General features: G+C 40.8%; 1 protein-coding gene across 3 annotated transcripts in view; it reads left to right on the forward strand.

Moving 5' to 3' along the window:
- Nucleotides 1-25284, forward strand: part of tinc (transmembrane protein tincar) — a 59433-nt gene that overhangs the window by 7180 nt on the left and 26969 nt on the right. For 2 of the 3 annotated variants that reach the window (XM_087353787.1, XM_087353789.1), the window contains exon 2: nucleotides 24570-24636. The gene's annotated coding sequence lies outside the window, so the exon portion shown is untranslated. Of the gene's footprint in view, nucleotides 1-17181; nucleotides 17333-24569; nucleotides 24637-25284 lie in introns of those variants that run through there. The other variant, XM_087353788.1, reaches the window with a different exon arrangement.

Consider the following 25284-nt stretch of genomic DNA (forward strand, 5'->3'; position numbering starts at 1 on the left):
TTATCCTTCACGATATGGGTTTAAAAGTTCTAGTGCCTTGTTTTATCATAGTCCTATGCCTATATTCTCACTTATTTGAAATACTTCTTCTTCTTATTATTATTCTTCTTGATTTCATCCCTCTTGGCACTTGTGATTAGGGTTGTCCGGCTCAGTAATGTGATTTTTTTCTCGATATTTGGTAGTACTGCTCAGCCGATCGCAAGGCTTTTGTCTCCACAGGATGATACATTATTCCACACGCCGAGCGGGATTCTAACTAGCTACCAGGCCGCGCGTTCCTAGTGGCACAGCAGCCCCCATCTTCAGAGGGGCGGTTTGATAAATGAGAGAAGGGGGACTCATCGCACCTGGTCCACCGTACAGCCTTAAGGGCCATTTTGCCATCACGATGCTCAGTGCAGTGATCCTTAACGGTAGCATCGCGGGAATCTTCCCTGTTCATTGTAGGATGTGTAACCTAGGAACCACAAGCCGCGGTTAGCGAATCCAGCTCGTACACTGACTGAGATTGTCGTGTTTTTCCTCAGTCTTATCATCATTTTTATTTAGTTCACTGAGGCACGCAGGCTTTAATAGCAGCTGATTTGAGGAGGTGAGCAGTTATTTTTAATCGACGAAGCACGAGTTATCATGAGATTTTCATATATTCCTCAGTTAATGCAGCAAAACGCATAGGAATAGCTACAACCAATCCGATATTAGTCTTTTCTAAGCCCGACCACGTCTCATTCGGTGTTACGTAACTTTCAGTTGGTACAGAGACGTTATGCAACCTGCGAGATATATAATTTCGCTTGGTGAGATTTGAGGTTCTCAGAGCGACGAGTGAGAAGATCTCTGTCTCATGGGATGTTTTACCGTGCAGTCTGGAAAAGTGTACCGACGTTTCGGAGGTGCTTGACGCTTCCATCATCAGGGTGATGAGACTCATTATCACGAATGAATGAATGAATGAGTGAAAATGAAATGCTGTGGCCTATTTCATGATAAGCATATCTTCCAGCAATTTGCTTGATTGATAGAGGAATACTATAGACCAGTGGTATTCAACCTTTTTTTGTTCGCGTACCCCCAGACATAATTTCTCTTCAACTTTGTACCCCCAAAGTCGTTGGTGTATAATTCAAGTTATACATAGTATATAATCTACATCTAAAATAAATTAAGTAAATTACATTACTGATTATTAAGTGTTTATCATAAAATAATATATTTTTTTTAATATTTCACGTACCCCCTAAGATGTCTTCTCGTACCCCCGGGGGTACGCGTACCCCAGGTTGAATACCATACTATAGTATAGATAACTTGAGTCAAAATACTTCGTGCCCGTGACTGTCCATGAAAGTGTTTTGTTGACTGAAAATGACTTAATTTCCCAGTTTTTCACTATCAGACAAAATATGCAATGAAACAATAGATTAAAAACATTCTTATTAATGAGCTGGATTATGTTGCGTTGTTAATATTGCGGTCCGAATGTCAAGATCAGTGGTGGATAATCTTAAGCGCAAATATAAAACAACTGGGGAAAAGTCCGCTCACATAAATGCGTTGGGGAGAATTGCATTTAAATACTTCAGTGTTCTCATCTTTCACACGCACCCACGTTTAATGAGTTGTGTTGGATGGAAAGTTGACCCCAAAAGGGGTGTCGCATGGAAGTTCAACAAGGTCGTTTTAATTCTAAAAGGGATCTGGCGATGGTAGAGAACACATTTTCCTTCGGAAACTGGATCTATTTCCGTACTGCAACTGATTCACACAGACTCGTTTTGGCCAGAAGTCTAATTTTGTAATTTTGGTTTACATTTTGTCATGAACTTCAAAAAAGGGTTACAACTCTCCGTGTACGCTCAAATTCATGTTATTCAGATCTACTATAAAAATTTGTGATTTGTCGTCGTCAAAAAATGACGTCATCAAACAATGCTACGTTATATTTGTTTACTCGGCATTGTTGTGGAACCTAACAATGCCGAGTTTAGTGTCTTACTCAAGATTTTAAAACGCAACCAACCCCCAACCCCCTAAGGGGGGGTTGTTCAAAAGTTTTAACCCTCCATTCGGGGGGTTTAGTTTAGTTTCTTACACAAGATTTTAAAACGCAACCAAGCCCCAACCCCCTAAGGGGGGGTTGTTCAAGAGTTTTAACCCTCCATTCGGGGGGTTTAGTTTAGTTTCTTACTCAAGATTTTAAAACGCAACCAACCCCCAACCCCCGAAGGGGTGGTTGTTCAAGAGTTTTAACCCTCCATTCGGGGGGTTTAGTTTAGTTTCTTACACAAGATTTTAAAACGCAACCCCCCCCCCGAAGGGGGGTTGTTAAAGAGTTTTAACCCCCCATTCGGAGGGGAGTTTAGTTTAGTTTCTTACTCAAGATTTTAAAACGCAACCAACCCCCAACCCCCGAAGGGGTGGTTGTTCAAGAGTTTTAACCCTCCATTCTGGGGGTTTAGTTTAGTTTCTTACACAAGATTTTAAAACGCAACCAAGCCCCAACCCCCTAAGGGGGGGTTGTTCAAGAGTTTTAACCCTCCATTCGGGGGGTTTAGTTTAGTTTCTTACTCAAGATTTTAAAACGCAACCAACCCCCAACCCCCGAAGGGGTGGTTGTTCAAGAGTTTTAACCCTCCATTCGGGGGGTTTAGTTTAGTTTCTTACTCAAGATTTTAAAACGCAACCAAGCCCCAACCCCCTAAGGGGGGGTTGTTCAAGAGTTTTAACCCTTCATTCGGGGGGTTTAGTTTAGTTTCTTACACAAGATTTTAAAACGCAACCAAGCCCCAACCCCCGAAGGAGTGGTTGTTCAAGAGTTTTAACCCTCCATTCGGGGGGTTTAGTTTAGTTTCTTACACAAGATTTTAAAACGCAACCCCCCCCCCGAAGGGGGGGTTGTTAAAGAGTTTTAACCCCCCATTCGGAGGGGAGTTTAGTTTAGTTTCTTACTCAAGATTTTAAAACGCAACCAACCCCCAACCCCCGAAGGGGGGGTTGTTCAAAAGTTTTAACCCTCCATTCGGGGGGTTTAGTTTAGTTTCTTACTCAAGATTTTAAAACGCAACCAACCCCCAACCCCCTAAGGGGGGGTTGTTCAAGAGTTTTAACCCTCCATTCGGGGGGTTTAGTTTAGTTTCTTACTCAAGATTTTAAAACGCAACCAACCCCCAACCCCCGAAGGGGGGGGGGTTGTTCAAGAGTTTTAACCCTTCATTCGGGGGGTTTAGTTTAGTTTCTTACACAAGATTTTAAAACGCAACCAAGCCCCAACCCCCGAAATGGTGGTTGTTCAAGAGTTTTAACCCCCCATTCGGAGGGGAGTTTAGTTTAGTTTCTTACTCAAGATTTTAAAACGCAACCAACCCCCAACCCCCGAAGGGGGGGTTGTTCAAGAGTTTTAACCCTCCATTCGGGGGGTTTAGTTTAGTTTCTTACACAAGATTTTAAAACGCAACAAACCCCCTTGAAGGGGTTGGTTGCTCTTTAAAAACTTGTCCAACCCCTCCGAGGAGCTCCGAAAGGAGCGTTCTGCCCTAGTATAAAAAAATGCATAAAGTACGTTCAAATACGTTAATATATAAAAGGAAGTTTTGTCAAAATTGACAACTTTTATTACCTCGTTTAGTGTCTTCAATTTTTTTGTGAAATCTTTCTGTTGCTACACAAATAACATTTTATGGTTGGTATGACACCTCAAACATCTCCAGCTAATTCATTGCGCTTTCCTGACGTTTCTGAATTCCCATCATTGCTGACACCTAAACAATTTTTTTACCAACAAATTTTATTTCCGGTTATGAAGCATTCGGACTATTCAAAATTACGTATCGGTATTATGCGTTGTGCTGATTGGCAGAATACAAACGTTCAATACTTTTAATGTTTGATTCATGCCTATGAACACAAGCAAGTCAGCACTGTTAGAGACGCAATTACTTTAATCTGTTTTGTAAAGTTAATATTTACTTCTGTAGTATTTCAATAAGTGGTTTTTAACATTGTCAGCGAAGTCCTCACTTCGCAGTGGCTTTTGATAATTAAATATAATTGTTTTTTCCGTAATTAAATATGTAAATGATTCATCTACAGGCAGAATTTTTATCTGCTACTTTGCGGGCTCGAAACAAAAATACTATTTTTATTATCACAGCCATCTGCTGTTTTACATTGATTTTTGTCTTGTATGACGTCCTAGTTGCCTCGTACGAAAATATTCAGCGGGTTTGTTAATGAATTCTTTATGAACTTTCGCTCGCTGCATACTTTCACTGAATAATGTTTCATAACAGAGAACACACTGTTAATATAAATCTAAATGATATATTCATTACAGTATATACGTTATCTTGCCTTTTACAAGGTTATATTATTATATTTGGATGTGTTACATGTTCTTCTGTGCTATTACTAGTGTCAAGATTAAAATCTGACTAACAATTTAATAATAGAATAATAATTATTAAGCGTTTAAGATGCTATTAATTGAAACTGTGTTTGTGATTTAACCCTCTGGAACAGAAACCCGTTTAAATGTTACTATAAAAATTTGTGATTTCGTCGTCGTCAATAAATTACGTCATCAACAATGTCAACTATAAACAAACTAGGCATTGTTGTGGAACACAACAATGCCGAGTTTAGTGTCTTACTCAAGATTTTAAAACGCAACCAACCCCCCCGAAGGGGTTGGTTGCTTTTTAAAAACTTGACCAACCCCTCCGAGGAGCTCCGAAAGGAGCGTTCTGCCCTAGTAATATAAACAAAGGTTAAATTCATGTCGAAAAGAAAACACAGCTCTTCAACAGTACCAAGATAACTGGTTAATGCTGTTTAAACAAGTAATCGATGTTTACAGTGAGACTCATACAAAACCCATAAACACAAAACGAAGATTTACTGAATATTGGAGCAGGTGGGACGCGTAGTTACCATTGGGTTCCAAAGGATTACACAGGCATATAGCTAAATAAGGTTTCAGTCAGACGCTTAGGAATTGTTTACTGGTACGTGTCACTTAATTTTTACTATAACCCAAAAATCAAAACTGTCACGTTTTCCATTCTCATTTCGGGCACTCTGTCTGCCTGACACGCAGGTTCGTTTAATAAGTTTTATTCCAGAAGTAATTACTTGTTCAACAGCCAATCAGAGCACATATCAATTGTAGCCAGGCTAAGTTGATGGAAGTCTAGAGCAGTGGTCGTCGCGTACCCCTGGGGGTACGCGAAGACATCTTAGGGGGTACGTGAAATTTAAAAAAATATATATTATTTTATGATAAACACTGAATAATCAGTAATGTAATTTATTTAATTTATTTTATATGTAGAATATATACTATGTATAACTTGAATTATACGCCAACAACTTTGGGGGTACAGAGTCGAAGAGAAATTATATCTGGGGCTATATTTATTTATTTATTTATTTAGTGTTCTGTCTGACGTCGGGTTCATATGAACAGGATCCTTCCATCCTTTTCTCGGACTGGGACCTGTTCATATACGTTCTTGGCAGATGATCCAGAAGTGGTTTGCCATTGCCTTCTTCTGTGTGTGAATGGAGTAATTGTTGGGATGCCACGGAGAAACCGGGGAAGCCCCCGGAGGAAAACTCCGTGTTGCCCAGACCACGGCCTTGCCCAACACAAGTTATAAATTCGGGCACCGCCGGGAGTCGAACCCGAGACCCCAGGATTACAAGGCCAGCTTTCTAACCGCTAGACCACCGTGGCGAACAAAAAAATGTTGAATACCACTGGTCTAGAGAAGAGTAGTACATAGGACAGTGTGTGTCTGTAACTCACTGTCAATAATCGTGAATACACGCGAAGAATGCCGCCATTAATACCATGTTTCTTGGTATCCATGGCTTTAGTTGATGTATAATCGTTTATTAAAGAAATGAATTCTTACGGCCGACGTAAATCTGAGGGGTCTGAGGAAGACCACAGCTGAGCATCTGGGGTAGGAGAGTGTTGTGGGGCGAATATCACAACAAATCGCCTCTCACTCTCCTGTCTTTATCACAAACTTCGGGACGAGGCTTTGGTATAATGGACTGCAGTGCTGCCAACTGAGGGCAGGCGATGGCGTATCTGATAAAATTACGACCATCTGTGTGCTTGTTTCAGAGGGTTTAAAAACTCAGGCCGTACCTCAAAGAAAACATGTTCTTCCGTTACTTATGTCACTTGGTTAACGCTGTCTGGAGAAGTGAATTAAATTCGGAGCTGTTAAATGTTAAAGTAGGTGGTGTATGTGGTTACCACCGTGATTTAAATTATTCTGACTGATTTATTGACTCGCGCACCGGCTGACTGACTGGTATTCGTAATTACTGATGATGGAAACAGACCCCGAAGGTGGCAACACTGCTAATAAAATTACAGAGCAATGTAACTAACTTCCATATCCTTATCCAGGCCTGCTCAGTCCAATCCACATCCTCATAATCTCAGATTCTTCATTTCTGTCGTCTTTTAGGTTATCCTAGTGGCTGTTTTCTAAGAACTTTCCTCATCAAAATCTCTGTACGTATTTTTGTTTCCCTCATCCCAGCGACACGCCCAATATTTCTTGATCTCTATAATTTGATTGTTAATCGAAATGAATGTAGTAAAATGAGGTCGTTCCGGTAAGTACAAACGCAGAGTCTAACCTTGAGTGTGATGCTGTCCTCCCTATGACATCTCTTCATTAAATGAAGAATGTGAAGCCTCTTCTAGACAGGAATTTTACAGCTTCACAGTCATGACAACGGAACGAAACGAGACCAAGATATTTCATACAGATGTGTTTATAACACGTCACTTGATTAATCAAAGCAGACGCTTCGCGCGTTCACCATGTTGTCATTTTCTGTTTGGCCGTAGAATTTATTCAATAAATCTCGCGCACTTTTCAAATAACTATCACAGCACTAAACTTAATGACCAGAATGTTGATCCTATCTTAGAATTTCGCACCACAGCCATATTGGTATTCTTTATATTAGGTAGTATTACAATTTTGGTATCTCTAGTGATATGGCATGTTGATGCAACAGTCTTTCGGTCGGTTGCCATATTGTCCTCATCGGAGCTCGGCAGGTAGTGAATGCGTGGGTTCCGCAGTGTTGCGGCAGGTGGCGACAGGCCGAGGCAGGTGCGGGAGCACCGAGATTTGGAGCCTGTTTTTGTCAGGCAGATGTTCTTCTGTTCACTGATTAAAGCAAGGCAGCACAGAGAGCAGCACTGTAGAACACATGCCAGACTGTAAGCGCACAATGCAACAGCGAGAATGAGCCAGAATGTTAATGTCTGTTACAACAACAAAAACATCTGAAGAGAAATCGTATTGAAAGTAACTGAAGGTAATACATAATTTGAAAATGCTTCAAAATGTTTCTGCGGACAATGAAGAAATAAGTGGAAATAATGTTCGTAATCAGATTAAGAACAGAATGAGGTTAAAGAAACTGTGTCTTACTGTTGTGAAAAGTTGACTCTTACTCTTAGAGAAGAATGCAAACGGCAAATGACTTGAAGCAAAGTGATCGAGAAGTTATTCGGATCTAAGAGGGACGAAGTAATTCGATTCTATGACGCAGCATCCCCGTAAATTATTCTTTTGATGTTTGATGTTTATTTCAACTGTCACTTTTACACACATATGCAATGACCACGTAGACACATCGAACCTGAAGAAGGTTTCATGCGATCGAAACGTGAATATATGCCACATCGTATTGTTTGGATAGCTATTTCCAAGAATGTTAAGATATGCTTGGAATGTGTAAATCAAGAAATGCATACAGAATTGTGGTGGGGAAACCTCGTAACACATGCACTTTGAAGACCAAACATTTTGATGGGGAACTGGTTCATGGTCGTTTGCGAGCTTTCGTCTTATAGTGATGTTCAACCATCGGATAGTATTTCAAGAAATAACAAGAATAGTTACATCAGTTGCAAGAGGCTATCGAATCCTGTACGACGAAACTAGGTCACTTGTCAGATAACTGTGGGAGAAACTAGAGAAGCCGTTATTGGTTCGTCTGCTAGACGACACGGGGAACAAAAGAACAGCAGCACGCGAGCCACAGTTTTTATCTGTTTTTGGAGATATCTACCCCCCCCCCCACCCCCACCTGCAAATTCTTTGGAGTGCTACAACATTCACCACTGTAATCTACTCCAGCGACGGGAGGGAAATGAAAGATTATATCTCGTTGATTCCGTGTGATTGGCAGCCCTGACGGAACTCCCACCAGACTTCTGATGACGTATTAATAAAATGTCTATCAAAGCGGAGATCGCAGTTTCGATCTTTTACTTGGGACTTTTCGTTTTGATCAGTATGATCGTAAACTTAACGACCATACAAATAAAATTTTCTCGGGCAATCAGCCGCGTTAGCTGGTTACCGTAGTAAACCGACGTTTCGGGAAGAAACTCTGTCCCCCATCTTCAGGAGTCTGATGTGACTGGATCCTCGGAAGTCGCCTGGCGATCCAATGGAGTTCACACGCTCTGTTTGTGATTTTTCATAGCTCACTGGCATTTAGGTTAAGTTATTGCAGTGACGAGACAAGTTTTTTTAGTGTCGATGTTGGGCTTCTAGGTTTTAACTCCGTGTGGACTTATAGGTAGATACTGACGTTTCGGAGGACATACTGCCTCCATCTTTAGGACTAAACCGCCCTCGACCCTGAATATGGGAACAGTATGTTTTATATTAGGTCTGACACGTAAGTAAACACCGCTCCATGCAGACATATGGGGAGTGGATGTACAACTCCACGCATTCCTAACCACGGCGGTAGATGGATGACACGCGAAAAGATGGAAAAAAAAATTTCTTTATGTGCTGATCTTTTAGTTTTATAAAAAATAGGTTACTGCATAATTACATGTAAATATCTGTGAAGATTAAGGTATGGTAATAATTTTCTCTGAAATTTTGAAATGTTGTGTAATTTTACTTACTTTTTGGATGAAATATACCTCATGTCAAAGGAACATTGCCCAGATTTAGTAATAATGTGTTATTTTTTGAAGTGTTTATATGACGCATCGAAATTTTCTTACGGTGAACCGGTTTTGAGGAAAATGTGAAGTTTTATTTCGTGTATTCGGCAGATACGAACTGAAATTGTATTTCCGGGACATTCGGACAGATGGGAGCTCCTCGTTTTCACTATTGCAGTTCAGTGCAATCGTATTATGAAAACACCGCGTCACTGGGGATGTGTTTGTGCTTCAAATTTCACACAAGGATTTTCGGGGCACAAATCCTAAACCCACTTTCCTCTTGTCCAGATTTCTACTTGTGCGAAATTTGTGCTGCTGGTTTTGTGTTTAGGTAGTAATATGAGTTTTTAACCTGACCTGTTGCTCATGCCTGGGGGCGCTGTGACCCTATGTAGATGGTTATGCTGTCGGATTCGATTCGGATCGTATGTTCTGTATTTTTCGCTTTCAGTTTTAAACATATCACAGAATGTTCTTCACTTAGCCTATACAGAGTTTCTATATTTCTTCTGTGGAATATAAGTTCAAAGTTTGTAATCGTTGGCTTACAAGCGATATTTCACGTAATTTGTAGTTATATTTATAATCTGCGTCATGTTTTTATTATCGACTGTAGGGAATGGGAAAGTACGAAGTTTGAATGGTCTCTGGTGGCATAACCCTCATACAAAACTTCGTAAAAATCGGTCAGTTTTTTTCTCTCAAAAGTTTAAAAGGAACACACACACACAGACAACGTAGTGGCCTCATAACCTTCCTGAAGAAAGGAAAATAACCCAAAAAATGATGTTCGTTGTGTCTCATTATCACAAAATGTCAGATGTATCTCTTTCTTATTGATAATACATTATCACCGTCCTTGTTTTTATAACTGTAAATTTCTGTACTAGAAAATTGCCACGAGTTAGAAAATTAATGCAGATGGAATAAATATAAATAAGCAGAGTTTTTAATTTTCTGATTCAAAGTGGTGTTTCGCCCTCATGTGTTCGTATTCGATTGCTCGCAGGACCCGATGTTCTGGTAGTCTAGGGTTTTACGTGATTTTAGTTTAATCTGAAAATTTAGGGCTTGTACTTTAAAATAGGCCGTTATAGGTTTCTTGTACATCCTTGTAAATTATCTTGTCATTCGAGACTTCGTGAATTGAACCACGGATCCACGGGCGAAATAATTGACACGCGTGACAAATCGAGATGTACCATTTCACGGATTAGGCTCTCTGCCCTAGTCTCATTCAAAGAACGAAATCTTTAAGACAGATAGGTTTGATATTTACTCCCAGAACACGCGCTGAAATGTACTCCCACTAAGTAATATCTGTACTGCAGATACGTATATGAATTTGTTACTATTATCGTCTCGTGTTTACATTTAACACTTGTGATTCTTAACGTTTTGTATGAAATCGTTCTTGTTGAGAATATTGCTAGACTGTGGGCTACTGGATTTTGTTAGGTGGATGGTAGATTTAAACTTTGTATCTGGATCTTCGAATATAATCAAGTGAGAAACGTCTTTAATAAATTTAAGAACTATTTCTGATCGAGCATCAAATTCTGGTCTTGTGGCTTGTTTGATTCTTCTGTCGTTGCTAGTAAAACGACGCTGTATTAAGAAGGCAGCTGTCTTTTCTGTACAAGTGGTAGAAAGATGAACCTGCTAGGTTGGCAGTCCTAGCATTGAAGGGTGGGTCATCATCATCATCCCCTGTCGAGGGGTAACAGCTGGCCGACATTCAGATTGGGGAGAATCGTGTACACTCTCTGCTAAAATTTTCAAACGTCACATCAACATAGATGAGCAAATGATTGGCGTGGCTCTCAATGCGTCCTTAATTTTAAAGAAAATTAAATCTATCGTAATCTCCTCTTTGCCAGAATTTACCATTGTGACTCGGTATTCAGGAATTAGGTGGTGGAATTTCCTATACATTGTATGTAATGATCGGCTACCAAATGCTTTATCTCCTCACAAAAAATGTATAACCTTTATAAGTTCATGCACGTATTTTACTTCACATTGATAGACGACATGTTTCGAACCCTCTGGTTCATCTTCAGGTTCCTAACTTATTACATAAACTATACCATTACATCGGTTGATGTGATCAATTAACTTAATTAACATTAATTAAAATAATTAACCTTCTATTCTAAAATAATTAAAATATGAAATATGCTCTGGGCTTCGAGTTATACATTCTTAGATTATAGTCTTTTATCGTAGTCGTGTTATGTGCGTATTCTGAGGTACGGGGATTCGGACAAATATGAGCACTGCAGATAATACGAACACCTTTAGTTTTTTCTCGTGTGTTTTACCCAGTGGAATTTCATGGAACAGCGCTCATGCTGTTGGCACTCTGAAGAAGTGGTACGGCTGTGGTGGGATAAGCATTTTTGGTTGTAAGACAAACCGATTTAACCTTCTGTATATCATATTGATGCTGGAAGTAGATAAAGGCCTTCGATAAATGACCATTCTCTCTGCATCCTTTTTTCCTGAACTTAAAGTCCAAATTTTACAAGTGCCCTTAACTATGCTCGTATTTAACCCCATTTACCCTATGTGAATTGTGTCTTATTCTGTGGAGGGTAGTTTTTTTTCTAGATTTTAGAGAAGTGTCTTTCTGGATATGAACTTAATGGCGTTACCAGTGTTGTGTGTGTTGACCGATAGGTTTCAATATACACACCCCTCTATATTTATTTTATTTAGTGTTCTGTCTGACGACAGGTCCATATGAACAGGATCCTTCCATCCTTTTCTCGGACTGGGACCTGTTCATATACGTTCTTGGCAGATGATCCAGAAGTGGTTTGCCATTGCCTTCTTCTGTGTGTGAATGGAGTAATTGTTGGGATGCCACGGAGAAACCGGGGAAGCCCCCGGAGGAAAACTCCGTGTTGCCTAGACCACGGCCTTGCCCAACACAAGTTATAAATTCGAACCCGAGACCCCAGGATTACAAGGCCAGCGTTCTAACCGCTAGACCACCTCATCTTATTATTATTTAGTGTTCTGTCTGACGACAGGTCCATATGAACAGGATCCTTCCATCCTTTTCTCGGACTGGGACCTGTTCATATACGTTCTTGGCAGATGATCCAGAAGTGGTTTGCCATTGCCTTCTTCTGTGTGTGAATGGAGTAATTGTTGGGATGCCACGGAGAAACCGGGGAAGCCCCCGGAGGAAAACTCCGTGTTGCCTAGACCACGGCCTTGCCCAACACAAGTTATAAATTCGAACCCGAGACCCCAGGATTACAAGGCCAGCGTTCTAACCGCTAGACCACCTCATCTTATTATTATTTAGTGTTCTGTCTGACGACAGGTCCATATGAACAGGATCCTTCCATCCTTTTCTCGGACTGGGACCTGTTCATATACGTTCTTGGCAGATGATCCAGAAGTGGTTTGCCATTGCCTTCTTCTGTGTGTGAATGGAGTAATTGTTGGGATGCCACGGAGAAACCGGGGAAGCCCCCGGAGGAAAACTCCGTGTTGCCTAGACCACGGCCTTGCCCAACACAAGTTATAAATTCGAACCCGAGACCCCAGGATTACAAGGCCAGCGTTCTAACCGCTAGACCACCTCATCTTATTATTATTTAGTGTTCTGTCTGACGACAGGTCCATATGAACAGGATCCTTCCATCCTTTTCTCGGATTGGGACCTGTTCATATACGTTCTTGGCAGATGATCCAGAAGTGGTTTGCCATTGCCTTCTTCTGTGTGTGAATGGAGTAATTGTTGGGATGCCACGGAGGAAAACTCTGTGTTGCCTAGACCACGGCCTTGCCCAACACAAGTTATAAATTTGAGCACCACCGGGAATTGAACCCGGGACCCCAGGCTTACAAGGCTATTAGGGGAATGAAATTAGCTGAGGTTCGTGTCCATTTTTGACTTGGTGTTACTGTGTCGAACCTTCGATTTCGATATCCAGAGAATTTTCAGTTTGTTTGTAAGTTATCGTGTAGACCTATTCTGTTGAAAGGCTACAGGGCGGATTTCTCAGCAATTCTCAAGCAAAATATTTTTTGTGTGAGTTCAGGTTTTCGTCTGTAAATGTGTACCAGACTATACGTCGCAACAACCCAAAATATTGTTTAATCTTCCTTCCACAATATAAAGACAGGGAACTATATATTTGAAGCCGTAAAACGCTTCAGAAATGCTGCAGACCCGTTCTGTAAACATTATGAGTGTAAACTAAGAGGTTCCTCGCGTCTCCACAATCATGGCAGATACAATTTTGAAATACCGACAAGAGTAAGGACCGATACAGTGCCGTAGACCCAATAGCATAGGAAGGAAAAGTCTGGATTTTGAAAGTGGGGGAGCTGGAAGTAACAGCAGTTGGACACAATCGATGTCACTCTCGCCACAGTCTTGCCACAATCAGAACTTTCCGTCTCACTGAACCAGAAGTTGATGTGATTGGATTTTCATCCAATTTATTCTCAAAGAAGATTATACTACTAATTCACGTACTTTAGAAGTGATACGTAGGAAAGATACTTATGTAAAATTTAATATCCGTGACAATAAGATATAGTAGTAGCAATGGTAACGATAGAACAGTAGGAACAATGATGATGGCTGTCTTCTGGATTGTTGCCCCGTGTATCCTGGTAGAAGTTTAACGACATTTCAGAGGTCCTTGCTGCCTCCATCATCAGAAGTAGTCTGGTAGAAGCTTACCGACGTTTCAGAGGTCTTTGCTGCCTCCATCATCAGAAGTAGTCTGGTAGAAGCTTACCGACGTTTCAGAGGTCCTTGCTGCTTCCATCATCAGAAGTAGTCTGGTAGAAGCTTACCGACGTTTCAGAGGTCCTTGCTGCCTCCATCATCAGAAGTAGTCTGCTAGAAGCTTACCGATGTTTCAGAGGTCCTTGCTGCTTCCATCATCAGAAGTAGTCTGGTAGAAGTTTACCGACGTTTCAGAGGTCTTTGCTGCCTCCATCATCAGAAGTAGTCTGGTAGAAGCTTACCGACGTTTCAGAGGTCCTTGCTGCTTCCATCATCAGAAGTAGTCTGGTAGAAGCTTACCGACGATTCAGAGGTCCTTGCTGCCTCCATCATCAGAAGTAGTCTGGTAGAAGCTTACCGACGTTTCAGAGGTCCTTGCTGCCTCCATCATCAGAAGTAGTCTGGTAGAAATTTACCGACGTTTCAGAGGTCCTTGCTGCCTCCATCATCAGAAGTAGTCTGGTAGAAGCTTACCGACGTTTCAGAGGTTCTTGCTGCCTCCATCATCAGAAGTAGTCTGGTAGAAGCTTACCGAAGTTTCAGAGGTCCTTGCTGCCTCCATCATCAGAAGTAGTCTGGTAGAAGCTTACCGACGTTTCAGAGATCCTTGCTGCCTCCATCATCAGAAGTAGTCTGGTAGAAATTTACCGACGTTTCAGAGGTCCTTGTTGCCTCCGCGATCGCCCTGATGGCTCTGATGATGGAGGCAGCAAGAACCTCTGAAACGTCGGTAAACTTCTACCAGACTTCACGGAGAAACAACCCAGAAGACAGCCATCTTCAGATTCATCGCCGTGAAAACATCAAATCCTACTTAGGAACAATGATGATGATGATGAAAGTGCAGGCATTTTTAACACTGGCATACAGGAATATTACTTTAGCGAAATTTAATTTTTATGGCAATATGGTGTACTTGTCATCCGGTTAATAGTAATAATGATGATTATAATAAAGTGGAGACGTTTTAGTTCAAGCGAAAGCAGGTGGCAGGTAGCAGTTCCGAACAAGTAACAAAAATTTGTAATGACTCAATAAAATTGCATTTTCTTACTTTCTACAACGCAAAACCTCAGAATCTTACATCTGATTTCTTTTTTCTTTCTTTCTTTCTTAATGGTTTGCTTAGCCACTGCATGTCACAGAATTAAAAATGTGTTTCGCCGTCAGTGGGTGGGAAACCTGTCGCCAGTTCCTGTGCTTCAAAAGTTGTCCAGGAGAACGTAGAACATAAAAATGTCATCGTCACGGCCATGAAAACATCAAATTTCACATAAAAACGTCGTTTATTTCGTGCGCCTACAAATCCTTATTTAGACTGCACGCTATGCATGGATGCAGAAGAAGTTGCCGCGATAGCAAGGCGAAGTTTCCCTTTGCGCAGATGTGGGTGCGATGTAGCCACAATGTTTGTGACGTCATGTGATTGGTGATGAACATGAGTACTGGTCAGAGGCGTGCACCACCGAAGAGGAATCTAATCCATTTGCCAATGTTTCTTACGCGAATAACAATATCATGTCGATGTTGATCTCCAGGATTTTAATGTCATGTGGACTTTTGGATTCGTATTAACCTACAAGTCTGAAGAGTGAAACTGTGTATTATAATTTATTACAAATTAAAAAAAAAACACTTTAGATACAGGCCTAAATAAAAATATACAAATCCTACGATCTAAAATTGTTATTTTGAAGGTTTTATTAAAAAATTGAATAATGCCTATGATGGCCACGGTGGTCTAGCGGTTAGAACGCTGGTCTTGTAATCCTGGGGTCTCGGGTTCGATTCCCGGCGGTGCCCGAATTTATAACTTGTGTTGGGCAAGGCCGTGGTCTAGGCAACACGGAGTTTTCCTCCGTGGCATCCCAACAATTACTTCATTCACACACAGAAGAAGGCAATGGCAAACCACTTCTGGATCATCTGCCAAGAACGTATATGAACAGGTCCCATTCCGAGAAAAGGATGGAAGGATCCTGTTCATATGGACATGTACTCAGACAGAACACTAAATAATAATAAAATAATAAATAATGCCTATGATTATAAAGAAAGTCTTAACTGAGACGAAATAAAATTTGGTTGACAAAAATATTTGCGTCTCTACTACCAAATTTAATTCAAAGGCCCTATTATACGCTCCAAAATGGCGTTGGCCCGCGGATCGATATTACCGAGGGTTGTTAACCCCTACTCTTTGCATCTGAATTATAAATTCACAGTGCAGAATCAACTTCTACAGTAACATGAAGTTGTTATTCTCTACTTAAAACATATAATAGCTCGTATTCTTTTCAAAGTCGTTCAGTAAATTGTTTTCTCTGTCTGTTGAACGCGATACATTGCTTGAGGACAATACAAATTGCGAATGTTTGAAGTTTAAATGTTGGAAGTAAATTGTGACGAGGAACCTGGCCTTTTGGATGTTTTAAGAAATGAGAGGGCTATATGAAAATGAATATTAGGTAACTAGATTTTGAGAGTGTGAACTGAATTGTTCTCGAAGTCTGAAGGTTTCTGACGTTGGTGCGTTATAATACGTCAGGTTGTTCTTTTGAACTTCGTCCATCGTCTAAACCAGTGGTATTCAACCTGGGGTACGCGTACCCCCGGGGGTACGCGAAGATATCTTAAGGGGTACGTGAAATTTAAAAAAATATATTATTTTATGATAAACACTGAATAATCAGTAATGTAATTTATTTAATTTATTTTAGATGTAGGTTATATGCTATCTATAACTTGAATTATACACCAACAACTTTGGGGGTACAAAGTTGAAGAGAAATTATATCTGGGGGTACGCGAACAAAAAAGGTTGAACACCACTGGTCTAAATTATAAGATTACAACATTTCGAAAGCTGGATTCTGATTCCGTCTTCAGAAGGCCCACCTTCTACTTTTTCTGCCCTCTAGAAACAGACTCACATGTTCTTTCTGACTGTGAAGCTTTGGTTGATCTTCGATTTTGCCACTTTACCCGATTATTCCTGAAACCAAGAGATTATCATGAAATCCCTGTAAGAAATTTACTGTGCTTTGTTGTTAACGGGATTAGAAGAAAGGATCATTCAGTTGTCGCAACGGAAGATTATTTCGTCGTCCGCTTTATTTGCATGCGTACCTGAAGACGGTAGGAAAATTCAGCTAGACGATAGACAAAGTCTAAAAAACGGTTTTAAATATTGAATTATTGTATTCAATTGCGGTTCTGGATATTCAGTTCCTGTTATGTGCCAGCTGCTAGCCTGTGTGAATGACCGCTACGTGACTCTTGGGACTTACTGTGCTAATCAGTTGTGACGATCTGCGCAGGCGCGATACGATCGCAATAAAATGTTGGTTAATGATATCGACCGAGGGATTTCTGCGATTCTCAGCAGAGGCCTTCCTCCCTTCGTGCTCTCCTCTTGTGGTTTCAACGAGAACGCGGTTTCAGGCTGAGTTTGGTCACAACAAACCCTCCGTCTGACTCTGTACCATCAACGCAGTCGATGGGGCGTAGTTAAAAGGAAATCACGTTATAATCGTATTTATATACGAAGGTGTGATGTAAGTTTATCCTTTATTGTTGCATTTATATTGTGAATGTGAGCGTGCTGGGGATAAAAGATCCTCAGAGGTCATTGCCCATTCTTACAGAGGCATCCTCGTTTTGTCCTAGTTTCTTGGGGCGTCCCCATTAATCGCTTTACAAATTTCGTTTTCTGATCTCTATTCCGTCTTGAGTACAATGTGTTGACTGTTTCCGTGTCATGCGTTTCGCCTTTTTTAATAGCTATGACGCTGTTAAACATTTACGTTCTCTGTCTGAAGCGCACGAATCAGTTCGTGTTCGTGCGCCTTCCAGCGTGTTTCATCTACGAAATTGTTAATCGGATTTTGATGGGATTTGGTATTTGTGGGTCTGCACCAGAACTTGCCTTGTAGATTTAACTTCTTTGTGTCATTCCAGTATAAATTAACCATTACACAAAGCTCAGATCCAGTTTAATTAATTTTCTCATAAACGGCTAAATAATATATTTTTCGGTCATTTGTATATATTTAACAAAGGAGAAGGAAGTGTTTTCTTGGAGTAATGTGTTTAGGTTAATAGAAGCCTAACTAGGTACTAAGGCCAATGAGATATGCCACGGCAAGAAACGAACTTAAAAGATATTTATGCTCATTGAAGTAATATTTCCACTCATATTTCTTTCCCTCCTGCACCCAATTTGAATCACCTCTTCCAAATGTTCATATCTGAGAACTTCCTGTCTATTGTTCTTACTTTTGACTGTGGGCGATTTATTTTATCTAAATCAGGGGCCTGTAGCTTACATGTAGGGAAAATGAGAAGCGATGCATTTGAGAATTAATATTAATGACTCTGAAAAAACAGGGTGTGAAGGTGAAGGTGAAGACTGGTTTCAGGGTAGGAATCAACGGTGAAGTTTTGTGTACATCGTACAAATTCTAAGGATTTTTTAAAAACAGAGAAATTTTTCTGCAAATACAGACACTAGCTGCTGAAGAACATGAAATTGGCTGCTTAATCCTTATTGGCATGAAATGTGTTAGACGTCGCTGAAGACTGAACCACGTTAAGTTTGGCTAGGTTGGTAGCGTTATGGTTGGTTAGGTAAAGGTTTCTGCAATATCAGTTCAGGGGTTTGAAGTTAGTTGTTTCTCAGACTGATATCTGCCTAACTATAGGTATCTGATAGAGCAAACTTATGTAAATATAGGTTCTGGGGGAGGTCCAAGTCATGTCAAGGTCACGACATTATCAGCCCATGTGTTTGCCGAAAATTGACTTTTAAATATTTCAAGGTCATTTCATCGTTATTTATTCTCACGCTTATTCCTGCCGAACTGGAAGTGTATGATTTATTATACTCATATCAAGTTGAGGGCACGGATAGATGAAGTACATGTCAAGGTCACTGCAACATCATTCCAGGGGTTTGCCGTGTAGGGACCTTTGAATTTTTCAAGGTCATTTGAAGTTGGTTTTTCCACAGGATTATTTCTGCTAAACTGTAGGTATCCGATTGACAATACTTATGTTAAGTTGAGGTCACGGACAGATCAAGGGCATCTCCAGGTCACGATAATATTAGCCGAGGGCGCTGCCGAATATTGGTCTAAAATTTTTTTAAAATAATATTAAGGTTATTGTTTCTGTCGAAGTGTAGGTATCTGAATGTTCATACTCATGTCAGATTAATGGTTCCTGCACTTAATTTTTTCTGGGTGCCGCAATAGATGCCGGGGATGGAATTGTCAGTGCGTTGAACGTCATCTAGCGTCAAAGTCGCTTAACTATACTCATTACCTAAATGTGTCTATTGTTCCAACGTTGACGGTCAGAGTCAGGAATTCCCACGATTTTGTCATGGTTGATGAGCGGAATAACGTGACAGGTGTGCAGCGCATCGCAAAGAACACATTGCAACAAGCAACGGGGACATTTTGTTTTACCATTAATAGTGTCGCTCATTATGAGGGTATAACTACTTTACTGTGTTTTGTAACATTAATGGCCTCGTTAGTTGCGTATTTTTAGTAGAAAACAAAATAAATTAATTGTTTAAGTATAAACACGCTTTGTATGTGCATGTGAGAAACATTTTAATATATTTTAGCCAACGATAGTCGATCAGAATTTAATTGTATTCTCTTCATTGAGGGGAAAAACCGATCTATTGATCAAAACTAAAGTTGAATAAGTCAAGAAATGCATTAAAGAAGGGTGATTTAGGTGTCATGTTTCGAATTTAATTAATAACTGTAATCAATGAGCGTACATTTGTACTACATCTAATAAAGATTCTATCAGTCACACCGAAGCATCGTACAGTTTTAATTTAGTATTTACGCGAATGCCACGGTGGTCTAGCTGTTAGAACGCTGGCCTTGTAATCCCGGGGTCTCGGGTTCGATTCCCGGCGGTGCCCGAATTTATAACTTGTGTTGGTCAAGGCCGTGGTCTAGGCAACACGGAGTTCTCCTCCGGGGGCTTCCCCGGTTTCTCCATTCACACACAGAAGAAGGCAATGGCAAACCACTTCTGGATCATCTGCCAAGAACGTATATGAACAGGTCCCAGTCCGAGAAAAGGATGGAAGGATCCTGTTCATATGGACCTGTCGTCAGACAGAACACTACAAATAAAATAAATTTACGCGAAACGTCATTTTATGAAACACTAAAGATATTTGACTTACGCAATTTTAGCTCTGATAATTTCGCATAACAATATTGCCAACCTATGAATGTCGGGCACAACTTATCCTTTCATTTCTGTACGACAAGTGTTTTAATCCATATTAACAGAAGTTGGTTCTTTTTGTTAGTGACTTAGTACTATGAATGTATCATTTTCACATTTCAAGCGATACTCTATGCATAGACCCAACTTTAAACTGAAAGTTTCTTATTTTTATCATATGATTATTTATCTATAATTTATATATTGCCCGCTAATTTGTGTTTAACGGTGCGAAGATCACGTACCATCGAAATTTACGGTGCTTTCTTAATGGTAAACTGAGAAGGCTCTTCATGGAAGTGGGCGTGGACTATTTTACTGGCAAATTTCTGGAGTAAATGATGAAAACCACGAACACCTATGTCATAATAACCAGCCCAATATTTGATACTATTTATTTAGTGTTCTGTCTGACGACAGGTCCATATGAACAGGATCCTTCCATCCTTTTCTCGGACTGGGACCTGTTCATATACGTTCTTGGCAGATGATCCAGAAGTGGTTTGCCATTGCCTTCTTCTGTGTGTGTGGAGTATGGAGTAATTGTTGGGATGCCACGGAGAAACCGGGGAAGCCCCCGGAGGTAAACTCCGTGTTGCCTAGACCACGGTCTTGCCCAACACAAGTTATAAATTAGGGCACCGCCGGGAATCGAACCCGAGACCCCAGGATTACAAGGCCAGCGTTCTAACCGCTAGACCACCGTGGCGTATTATTTGATACTGGGACCAGCTTAATATGAAATATTATTTATTTATTTTGTAATTTATTTAACCACACTGTCAGTAGTTCAAAATATATAACGCTGAATGATATAAATATTAATAAATCATGAATTAGAAAGGATATGAATGAAAGAGCTTGTGGCCTAATTTAAGGTATTGTCACGCATTTTCCTGTGGGGACTGAGTAAAATCAAGATGATCTGCAGTTAGGATACCAAGTCTCTGGGCAAAGATTTTAATTCCGGACCTCCCGACTACGAAGCAGGAGTGCCAACCACTTGGTTACGACGTTCGTACACCATCCTTGTACTGTCTTTCTACAATTTGTGGGAAAACGTGGTGTCGTACCTTCATCTCTTGCCAGTGGGAGGAATCAGGAAGGTCTAAGGCTCAAATACTGCAACTGGAGATGTAAATTACAATTCACATGTTCACCCGTACTGGACATAACCTGTTCACTCAACACGAATGGTAGTCATTACCTTCTAGGAAAGTTGCAAGTGTCAATTTCGTCATGAAGAACCGGGTTAACTCTTGTCACGTGCACCAATTTAAAAGTTAACAGAGCACCGCTGCATGCGATGTCTGCATTGATTATCTGCTATGGCTTGCAGCTTGCAGTACAGGTTAGCAAGATAAAATTAACCAGTTAATCGACTCTAAAAATCCGTGCAATGAAGTGATTATTATGTAATAAAAGCTCGACGGACTGGGGCTGGAAACGATATGAAGTATGAACTAATGCTGTTCTAGTATTTGACTATCCTAGACGGTGGTCTAGTGGTCAGAACACTAGCCTTGTAATTCTGGGGTCCCGGGTTCAATTCCCGGTGGTGCTCAGATTTATAACTTGTGTTGGGCAAGGCCGTGGTCTAGGCAACACGGAGTTTTCCTCCGGGGGCTTCCCCGGTTTCTCCGTAGCATCCATTCACACACAGAAGAAGGCAATGGCAAACCACTTCTGGATCATCTGCCAAGAACGTATATGAACAGGTCCCAGTCCGAGAAAAGGATGGAAGGATCCTGTTCATATGGACCTGTCGTCAGACAGAACACTAAATAATAATAAGATGAGGTGGTCTAGCGGTTAGAACGCTGGCCTTGTAATCCTGGGTTCTCGGGTTCGATTCCCGGCGGTGCCCGAATTTATAACTTGTGTTGGGCAAGGCCGTGGTCTAGGCAACACGGAGTTTTCCTCCGGGGGATTCCCCGGTTTCTCCGTGGCATCCCAACAATTACTCCATACTCCACACACACAGAAGAAGGCAATGGCAAACCACTTCTGGATCATCTGCCAAGAACGTATATGAACAGGTCCCAGTCCGAGAAAAGGATGGAAGGATCCTGTTCATATGGACCTGTCGTCAGACAGAAAAAAACACGTTAAGGGTAGGAAAAACTATGATAAACCTCATTTAGGACAGTCATAGCTTCGTTTCTGAGCCGAACATGGTATACTGAGACTTAGCAACATTAACTTTTTTTTGAGTTGTTGATATGATTATAGCATACGATTTACCTCGCAAATTTTGGTACCAAATTGTGTCAAAATCTGCTGATTGTTGACGGACAGACGGAAGCCACCCACGGGTAGGAAAGTCGGCAGCTTTTAGAGTTGCGGTTGGCTGTCCTAACGACCTTTGACCGCTGGTGACGTCTAGCTGATCGATATTGCCTCAAAAAATAACAGGGTAGCTGTTTTTATCGTAAAGGAGAATTAATAACATGGCGGCGACGCAAAAAATATTTTGAAGCGATAAACGTTCTAAGATGGATATTAAGGCACTTTCCTAATTTCCCCTTTTTTTGTTTGAAAAACAGCGGTTCTCAACTACTGAAATATGGGACCACTTTCACCTTATCGAATTGCGGTCCGCCGGGTTATAAATGAGGTTAATTTGTTACAAATGCTACAAACACTTTTTTGCTATTAGGTCCAGATATGACATAATATTCTTTAAAAATAACTTAATGTTTACTGGAATTCAAATGCATCCATCCAAGGTTTAATCAACAAGGCGCATACTAGTTCTCGATTTGACGATCTTAAATATATTGAACAGCTTCTCACAGAGACAGCCAAATATTGGCGACATTAAGAAAGCGTGTTTTCTGGTATCAGTCGAGTGGGTTTTATCTTAATTAATGTACCAGAGTTACACAAAAAACAGCGCTTGAGGACATCTGCTCTGAAGCAAGGAGATGGTCGAATTGGACCTTGTTCAGGGACGGTTAATAATTGAACATTGTGCCCCGGTGTTGAGGAATTAGACCCTGAGCGTACAAGCGGTTCTTCTGCCGCATTGATGGAACGCACTGTTTCAGTAGAAAGCGAAAGCACGTCTGGGGGTTTAACAGTTGCCGAACTCGAGCCAACTTGACAAAAAAGGAACGTATCTGAATAATTTCTTTGGATACACACGCAGGTCCTCGTATAACTTGTGAAATTGGGCTTTCAATAATTTTTGATTTAAAAGTGGAAGGAACCAAGATTTATTTCTACGGTTTACCCTTACTCTTAGAAAAAAAAAGCTCAAACAACGACAGTCTCAGCTCCCAACTGAAAAGAAAACTCAGACATTGCTTTTGGTTAGGTTAGTTTAGGTTAGGTTAGGTATCGGAATTGTTAGTCCCATAAAATTTTCTGTCTCCTCGCGTTCAATGTTTTTTGAGGCTTATATCTGATGAACTGTAGGTAACTTAGTGACCATATTCGTGCCAATTTGAGGTAATTGTGTGGTCGAGGTCATGTCTAGTTCACGGCAGATTCAGTCCTAGGGTTATTGGTATAGATACTTTTGAATATTTCAAGGTCAATCAAAGGTGTTTTTTTTTCAAAGGCTAATTTCTTCCGAGCCTTAGGTATCTGTGTGACCATATTTATGACAACTTGAGTTCAGGAGTAGGTCATGGTGATGTCAATGCCAGGACTGTTTCAGCCCAAGCGTTTGCAGATTAGAGTCCTTTGAAAATGTCAACTACATTCAAAGGTAATTTTTTCAAACGCTTATTTCTGCCGAACTATATGCATTTGTTTGGCCAAACTCACACCCATTGCCAGAATATCCCTTCCTCACTTATCAGAAGTATTCAAAGTTGTAACCGCACGGGTGTCAGGCACGGCACTGGGTTTGAACCCGAGGCTACATCAGTAGAAAGTCGAGTCGTGTGCGGAGGGACGATTACAGTATCTAAGGTCACGTCTGGCAAACACGTGGCTACTGCTGTGCCACGTGGCAAATGATGTTAGAACGGCCAGCGCTGAGCACAATTTCAGGCGATCAAAATTTGCTACAAATTGAGACCATGTGTCCGTAACTGAGGTGGGATTCGAACCCCTGATCTCACTGAGCGGCCCGTATCAGTAAGAATGTCCAGTATCTTATGAGACAGGGACGCGTCCTTCAGTTTTTGATGTCCGAAGAGGAACCTTGTAACTGGCGAGCCAAACGATCTAGAAACCATTTTATTGGCTGAAGCCCAACTTCCGGGTCCAAGAACCTGTTGCCAGAGCAAAAAATGAACTCTTCAGCTGTAGAGACAAATTTTGGATACAAAGAACTACCAATTTCTTATATCAACTTGAAAAGTTTGGGCGTTTTCCCAAGTGCTGTTGGTCACATGATGTGCGCCGGCCAGTAAAATTCCAGCGACCACAAAAGTCACGAATATCCATATATCAAACAAACTCGTAAGATAAAATCAATAACACTTGCAATTGTATCCTAAACGAAGTTAGGAGTAGCTCTAAATTGACCATGAGGTCGGCTTATCCATGTGTCTATCTGCACTGTTATTCTTGTTTCAGGTCGAGAATCTGATCGACCAGGCATCAAAACAGCTGAAAGTTCTGAACTCACCTTTTATTGTTTAAGGTAAGACGATGTTTTATGTTTATTAAGTGATATTTCCTGTCTCACTATGAGGTGAACTTTCAACTCATATTCCAAGAAAATGTTTGGTACAGACGGAGACATTGGTTTTGATTTTTAGTGGTCTTTAAAATAATGGAAGCTTCTTTACGCGAATGCGCTGCGTGATGCTCCTTTATTTACATTCGCTAGTTGCCGTGGTCGCCGTGCATGTCACCATTGTCGCTACTATCACCCTGTTTACGGGCAGAACATGCCATATTGTTTCGTATTGTCCATCGGTTCAGCGTCTGCAACTTTGATTCATTTAAAGGGAGATAACCTTCTCGTCTCTATACGTATCTGACAAATTTAAACAGTGCTGATTATAAGGGAAGTATATTAATAATATTTTCTTATAAATCTGATGTTCCACACTGCTACTACTGGACGCAAATCGCAAATAAGACGTTACACAAGACCTGCGTTTAATGCAGTGTCGTTAATACACCACAATTATCGTTCCCAGATCTCATTGCACTAAGCGTGTGAGGAAGGCACCTCTGCGGAGTTAGTAGCCCGGTTCTATTTTTGCCAAGGCTTCCAGAAATAACTCGCTCGGCTTCCGTGTCAACCACCCGACAATATGGCGCTGTGCCAGCGCACAGCTGT

The sequence above is a fragment of the Zootermopsis nevadensis genome, unplaced genomic scaffold, assembly GCF_977971745.1.
Source record: "Zootermopsis nevadensis isolate Lab colony 2312 unplaced genomic scaffold, Znev_1.0 Znev_ptg000022l, whole genome shotgun sequence".
Classification (NCBI taxonomy): domain Eukaryota; kingdom Metazoa; phylum Arthropoda; class Insecta; order Blattodea; family Termopsidae; genus Zootermopsis; species Zootermopsis nevadensis.